Below are 7,920 nucleotides of genomic sequence, written 5' to 3' on the forward strand. Positions count from 1 at the left end.
GCCTCATGTAGAGGCCACGCCTACGGCCTTGGGCAAACCTCTACCCTCATCGACTCTTCCTGGGCCCTACAGCTTTGTACCCAGGCCCGGCTCGAACTCAGCGACTTACGCTGTCTCGCCGCTCCGCGGCACGGTATCCGGCCGTGCTCCAGGTCATTCTGAACCTGACCTTCGATGCTAGCTCCGCACCCAAGCCTGACCGGACCTGGTTCAGCCCCTATACGCAGAGGCCCCGCCCCGTCCCCGCCCCGGCTCCTCCCTTGCCTCGCCCCGAGCTTTCCATGGCACCGCCCCCAGCCCTGAAACTTCGTCCCTAGGTCCTCTGTTTGGCTCAGAACACCTGGCCTCTGCTCCCTCCTCCACCTGCGGGATGCGGCAGTGAGACGTCAGGAAGCCCAATGCCTTGACTCCCCACATGTCTTAGGCCAGATTTGGAGTGTGGAGTTGGCTCTGGCCGACTCTGGCTTTCATCCGAGACTTCCATGGAAGCAGCATCTCCCCGGGTCCAACACCCTGTTGGCCGTGACCCCCAAATGGAGAGTGGGGACCTCGGGTCCTCCTCCCTTAGGCTCAGATCTGGCCGGAAATCTGAGAGGGTACAGAAGCCAGGGGTATGTCCCTGCTCTCCTTCCCCAAGCAGCCCACGGGCGTTGCCCCTCAGAGCCTCTTCTCCGCCGGGCACCCCTACTGGAGGCCCAGGAAGCAGGCTCCTCAGTAGGCTTAAGGAACCCCTTTGCCCCTTCTGCCTGGGTAATCCGAAGGCAGGGAGGGTCCCAAGATCTGTTTTGTTCGTTCCAACCCTGGTAATGGAGATGACCTTTCGGATATGTTAATGGGATACCAGAGGCTCCCTATCTCCAGTGAGGCTCAAGTTTACACAGAATTAGTTGTCGCTGGGAGCACAATTGTATTCTTTTAATATTCTTGGTCTGCATTTGGTGCCTGACCCTCTCCCCTATGTTCTTAAGAAATAGGGAGTTAGCTGGGTCCCATGCTACCAGGAAGAACTTTGCAAAGAACCGCACTCACCTGATGGCAGATAATCATCACCATTGTCACATGCAAGGCTAGCTGAGTATTGAGCCCTTTGCCCATGAGACCTCCACCCACCATTCTGACTCCTATTACCTTTGTCCCCACCCCACAGATGAAGAGAAGGGTAACCCCCAGAGGCTGAGAACTCTCCCCTGCCCCGACTGCTCTCAGGGGGGTGTCTCTGGGCAGGAGAGTGGCAGGCAGGGCAGGAGGCTGTGGTCCACCCCAGGACCACCCACCGACGCTGGACACAGAGGAACATTAAGCCTGGGAGGCCAAGATACCTGCCCAGGGTCACATGGCTCCCTATCCAGGGCCAGTGGGTACAACCTTCCTATAGCTGCCTGGTGTTATTACCCCTCGCTGAAGAGCATGGGGCCCATGGCTGGCTGTTTCACTCACCCAGGGCTCCCATGATATTTGTTGACATCTGTGCTTTCCATTGGACCTTAATGCCTTCCCAAAGATGGGGAATTGAGAGTCAGGGGGATTCCTGGAGGAGGTGGCCATGGGCTGGTACCTGCACTATGTTTGAGGCTCTATGCACAAACATCCAGGTTGTTGCTGCTAGAATGGCTGGAAATCTGTGTTAAGGAGGATCCAAGGGGTCGGCAGGAGAAAGAGCCATAATCGATTAGTAATGTCTGCCTAGGGTGCAGGATTAGAAGATTGGAATTAACTTTGGCCACTTCTTTGCTCATATTCAGATGAAAAAACGGAGGCCCTGCGAGGATCCAAATCAGCCAGCAACTTAGGGGCAGAGGCACGTCAGAAACAGAACCTGCTGACAAGGACCAGCTATATCATTTTTAGGGCCCAGTGCAAAATAAATATGAAACAAGAATTTCAGGGCAGTGATGGCAGAGTGTTAAACCAAGTGCGGGGACTTCCCAAGTGCAGGTCTCATGCATCTGCGCGGGTCACAGGCCCATGAAGTGACATGACAGCCCTGACCCAGGTAAGAGCTCTTTCTGGAGTATTTTCCTTCTATACTTTGCTTCTCAATCTTCCCTTCAGGGGATATTATTACCCCCATCATACAGAGGAGGAAACTGTATTGCTGGTGATCGGTGGTGATGCCATGGGACCTTGAACACACTGCTACGCCCTCAGGGGAGATCTGTTGATAACAGAAATAAACTGAGGAAAAGGAGCAAGAAATGAAAGGAAGGTCTGGGTGGGCCCAGAGCAGGAGCAACTGCCTCTGCCTGAGGAATTCAGGGAAGGCTGCCTGGAGGAGGTGACTTCTGAGTGGGACTTTGTAGGAGTCCCTGATCAGGTGGGAGAGGAAGAGCAGGGTGTAGGGTTGCTGAGAGTATCCCACTGGCCACCTCCATCTCCCATGGGCCGCCTGTTGTAAACTCTAATTTCTGCCTGCCCCTGCATGACTGCAGAGTGCCAGGATTCACATCCAAGTCAGTGGAAAAAACATAACTGCATTCAGTCCACATAAGGGGCTGTCGGCACCCACTGTGGAACTGGGAGGGACTTTGCATGGAGCTGGGCTGCTCTGATCAAGGCCTGGTTGTGCCCTGCTTGCTGAATTCCAAGGCCAATAGCAGGCTTCTGGAGGCCTCCTAGGAGGTGCCAAGGGTGTCTAGGTCCAGGAAGATCTCCTGGGCATGGGTCTATCCTGGGCACTTACTCTAGGAGTGATGTCATCTTTGCATCATCAGCATTTTCTAAGCCCTTCCTTTGGGCTGGTTCATATTCTCTCATGATGTCCTTGTACCACTCTCTGGTGGTTATGACCATCGGGGTCATTCAGACAGAAAGTGGCAGAACTGGGTCTGGGAGACAGTATTCAAGGCTGTTGTGGAAGCTATGAAGACAATAAGCCTCAGAGTGGTCCTCCAGCAGCAGAGCTTCCTGTAACCCCAGGCAGGCTAACTCCAGAGCTCGCGTTCTTAATCCTTGCCTGGGAGCTGTGAGAACTGGGTTGGAATCCTGGTTCTACCATTTTAGTGGGCTTGATCAGGGCTCCTCTAGCCTTGATGTCACTGTAGTTCTGGGATTACATCTCATCTACCTCTGCCCTCTGACTTGTGGGCTGGCAATCTGTGGGCATGCTCCATGCTGCCCTGCCTCAGGAGGGTGGCCCAGGGCTGGGCAGTTTGCTTTGGGTAGGGGAGGGGGCTAATTGTGGCACCTCCCATGTGCCAGGCCCTGCAGTGGTTATTGGGCTATGACTAAGGGAGCCACAGAATGTTCTAGAAACTTAAGCTGGACATTGAAGGATGAAGAGGATGCTCAAGAAAGAAGTGATGAGAGAAAGACATTCTCAGCTAAGGGAAGAGCAGGAGCAAAGGCAGGGAGGGCTGAGTGTGGGGTTTCAAATGCCTGGGGCTGGAGCAGACTGTGGGGCCAGGCCAGATGAAGGGCCTCAGGATACCAGGACACACCAAGGGCCCTCTTTCTGTTTTACCGTACCCCAGTGTCTGTGACTTCACCTCTTTATGGGTCTCAAATGCTCCCTGAGACATTGCCACTACCCCTATCCTGTTCCACGCCTCCCTTACCTACCACCCTGACCACTGCTGCCCTCACCCTGCGGGCCCTGCAAAGCCATTACTGCCCCTGCTGCAGTCGGAAGCCATCACGAGCCATCGTGGTAACCTCTGCCTCTGCTTGCCCTGCTCTTATACTCTTTTCTGAACTTCCTTATACATGGGTCTAGGTGTCCTGCAGCCTGGGCCTTTCTGAAAGCTCTTCCTGCTGTGGCGCATACCCTTCTCTCCCACTGCCTGGCCCACTCGTCTTTCCTTGGGGAAGCCCATGAATGCTCCCAGAGAAGACTAGGCCTCTCCTCTCTGCTCTGGCTTGTGGGCACCGGGGACCTCTTCCATAGCGCTCAGTGCTCTGCCATCTTACACTAGCAGCCATGAGGATAATGTCATGGGGGCTTCCTCAGTGCCAGGCTCCATGCTGAGCACTTATATAGGTCAAACACACTGTCTGCTCACAGCGGTGCTCTGAGGACTGTTAGAATTCCCATTTGCCAGACAAGTAAACTGAGGCTCATAGACATGAAGTCACTTACCCAAGGCTACACAGCAACTAAGTGGCAGAGCCAGATTCTTTCTAGGAAATCCACACCCTCTGCTCCAGAATGGACTCTGGTTGCTGCATTGGAAAGAAGAGGGTCCAGTCTGTCCTCTTGCCCCTGCCTGGGCCAGGCCTTGCTTTCCCAGCCGCCAGTGAGCCCAAGGCCCTGGAGCCACTGGGCAGCTGCATCAGGGGCCCATCCTGACATTCGTCAACACCGGCTTTGTGAAGGGTTTAATTAACTTCCTGTTTCAAGGGGGGGATAATGAGTTTTAGCACCATGTGACTCTATAAGGAGGTCAAACAGCAGCAAGGATGTCAAAATAAATTAAGTTAGGAATTAGGAGGCTGCCTGTGGGGGCAGCAGGGGAGGAGCTGGCTCAGGGACAACTAGATGCTGCCTGGGCCACCCCGGGCTGGTAGGAGCAGGTGGGTGGGCTGCTGACTTCGTTGCTCCCATCGTGGATGGGTGGCTCTGGCCTTGGAGACTGGGCTCAATCAGTTCTTTCCACAGCTGGGGACTCCATCTGAAGGATAGCAGAGCGAGTGGGCCTGAGACCACATGGGACCAGCCCCTTCTTCTGGAATGGCAAGAGCAGCCTGGGGACAGGAGCCCTGTTCTCTGTAAAGCCAGCATCTCTAAAAAGCTGCACCCTCTGATATCCTGGAACACAAAGGTTGTTGCCTGGAACCTGTCCTAGGTCCTTTGGTGTTAGCTAGAGTTATGCTTCTGTGCAGCTGCCCAAATGTGGCCCATTGACCCCGTGGGGCAAGGCGGTACCGGCAGCAAGTATTATCTGGAAGGAAGTATTATCTGGACATTTCCCAACTCTGAGAGCTGGGGTCACGTGGTTACATCACCAGATAGGAAATGCACACTTCCTCACAGGAAGACTTCCTTTCTTTCATTCTCCTTCTTTCCCCCCTCCCCCTCCTCCCTCCTGCCTTATTCCCCTTTCCTTTGCTCCCACCCCCCTGCCCTGCTCCCTTTCCTCCTCCCTTATCCCCTTCTTCCTGCTTCCCGCCCTCAAACATGTATTGAGCTCTCACTTTAGGCACTAAAGGCACAATCGTGAATATATACAACACATCTCCCAGTGTCAAGCCACAGGAGAACAACAGTCACAGTTAAGGAGTGGGCCCTGGGGCACATCAGAAAGTCAAATGTGCTATAAATAAAGCAGCGGGGGCCCACCAGGTCACTGAGGGTGCACCTGCCACCTTAAACAGGTGGTTAGAGAGACCACAGAGAGGAGGAGCTATTTGAGTACAGACCCGAAGAAGGAACCAAGTGCATGCTGGTGGGAAAGGGTCTGGGCAGAGTAGTGAGATCCACCAGTAGTGAGCCACAGCACTTAGGCCTCAGATAGAGCCTCTGAATGTCTCGGCTGGAAGGGTTTTTGGTGATTGTTGTACCCATTTAATGAGCAAGAAAACTGAGGTGCCCTGAGGATAATAATGAACCTGAGGTCTCCTGGCTTCCAGCTCAGAGGCCATCCTCAGTGCCTGTGCTGACGGAACACACCCACCTTCCCTCCTAGGCCCCAGACATAGGCCTAGGGGTATCTCTCAACAGTGCAGGCCAAGGTGCAGTCTGTTCAAGCCCAGCTAAACTTTTGGCCTCGGGAGGCTGTCTCCTGCCTCCTCTCTCTGCCTGGGGGCTCCCAGGAGGAAGTCTGTGGCCTTGAGCTACAGCCCACAAGGCCACACCAGCTGGTCAGTGAGGTAGACAGTACCCTGTGGGAAAGTGTCCCTGGCCTTGGGTGCCCAGGCCTAGAGTGGGCAGGAAGGAGAGACAGCCCCAAGGGGCTCAGATTGGCTACTCTGGGGACACCATCCCCACAGCAGCAGGAACTTGGGCACCTGAGGACAAGCTTCTGGGGAAATGTGCTGCTCACCCACTGGACAGGCAGAGAAACAGGACGCATGTTGGTTCAAAGCTGGATTGTCAGAGTCCACATGTGGCACATTCACACGTGACAAGGGCAGAACCCATGGGCCTCCAAGTCCTGTCCCTTCACGGAGGATGCTTCAAGGAATCCTGACACTGGCCACCTCATAGTGCCAAGGATTTGCCCCTTCCCTGGGAGCTGTCTGCTCCTCTGAGGCCAGCTCTGTGGGATCCTTTCTGTTGGATTCTTCTCACTGTGAGTGTGGCTGTCTACACCCTTTCTTGGTCTCTAAGGCATCTGTGGCCCCAGAATCCAAGAAAACCTCACTTTAGATAACATTCTCCAATGGGTTCTCTAGGTGGTTGTGGCCAGCAAAGCTCCCCCTTTGTGGGGCCTAGGGGAATTCCGCCCCATCGCCAGCTGCTGTCCCTCTGGCTGCCTTGACCACCCAAATCCAGGCCTCCACCCCCTTCCTCTCTCTCCCAGCCTGTTGCCAACTCCTGTACTTCCTCACCTGGTCCCAGGCACTGTCTTCTCTCCCACCCATTTCTGGGCTGGCGGGGCTGAGGGGTCACTGGAGTCAGGCTTTGGGACTTATTAGAGGATGCAGTTGAACAATACAGACATTTATGTGACCTTCTGCTAACACATATCTCCCTCTGCCCACTCCCGTCTGCTTCGGGGCAGCCCCTGGAAAGACCTGCTGCCTTCCTAGGTGGTGAGCCAAGGCAGAAGCAGCCCTGCCTGAGGACATTTGGGGCACGTGGAGGGGGGTGGTGCTGTGCCTCATTTTCTCAGCTGCAGGATGGCTGGGCATTTTCTTAGATCCTTAGGGAGCAGTAGCTCCTGCAGGGCTCCTGTGCCCAGGCTGCTTTTGCCTGAACTCTCTTCCATCCTCATCCAGCCCACTCCCATGGTTCAAAAGGGCCCTTTAGGATGCCTGCATGGGGACCTCTCAAGGGCCAGGGCCCATAGTACTCACATCTCAGCGTTGTCTGGGAGGGTCAAGTGTTTGTGTGTGGGCCACATGCCATGTCAGCATGTGTGAGGCCACGAAGGAGTGTACACACGTGTGCAGTAAGCACGAGTCTCTGAGCCTCCTGGTGAGGCTGGGTGCAAGGGGATGCATGTTTATCGTGTTCGTGAGTGGGAGCAGCGGACAATGCAGAGGCCTAGAGTCCAGCTGTCCAACCCAGGTGCCCAGCCAAGCTGGGCGAATGCTGCCACCTGCTGGCCAGGCCAGCGTGTCCACCCTGGGGGCCTTGGCCACAGGAGGGGGCTTCAGTCACAGGAGTTGCACGGCTTGCTCATGCCAGTCCCTGAACAGACTGGAGCCACGGTGGGTCTCCAAATGCCATGAGCATCAGCACCCAAAGGGCATGTGACAGCACAGAATGTCTGTCCGCCTGCCCCAGAGCATCTGATTGAAGTCTGGGGCAGAGCCTAGAATGTCCACCATGTTCCCAAGTGATGTGGATGCTGCTGGCCCTAGGCCCTGCCTGAGGTATGGTGGGCTGAATGGGGGGCATCCAAGAATGGGAGCACCCAGTGCTGTGGACCCTCTGTGTCCCATGGGTCTCCATCCCAAGTCCCCAGTCTTTCTCAAACACGGCTCAAACTCGTTCGCCTCCACCCCACCCCCTCTCACCTTTATGCTGCACTCAGGGCTCTTCCCATCCCTTTCCATTCTTGATCTCCAGTCCTGTCTGTGGCCCTGCTATGGTGATCCCCAAAGAGACAAAAGCCCCCACTCATAACAGAATCTGTTTGGAATTCCATGAGGGAGGGGAATGCATCTGGTTCATTTCCCAGTGCAAAGTAGGTGTGTAAATGTGAGATGATGGGCCAGGCCCCCTCGCTGAGTCCCTCATGGCCGCCCACCTGGGGTTGGGGGTGGTGCACCGATCAATCGGAGGGGCTGAGACTGAGGGAGAGGAGCTGGGAAGGG

This window comes from Pteropus vampyrus, unplaced genomic scaffold (genome assembly GCF_000151845.1).
Source record: "Pteropus vampyrus isolate Shadow unplaced genomic scaffold, Pvam_2.0 Scaffold196, whole genome shotgun sequence".
Classification (NCBI taxonomy): domain Eukaryota; kingdom Metazoa; phylum Chordata; class Mammalia; order Chiroptera; family Pteropodidae; genus Pteropus; species Pteropus vampyrus.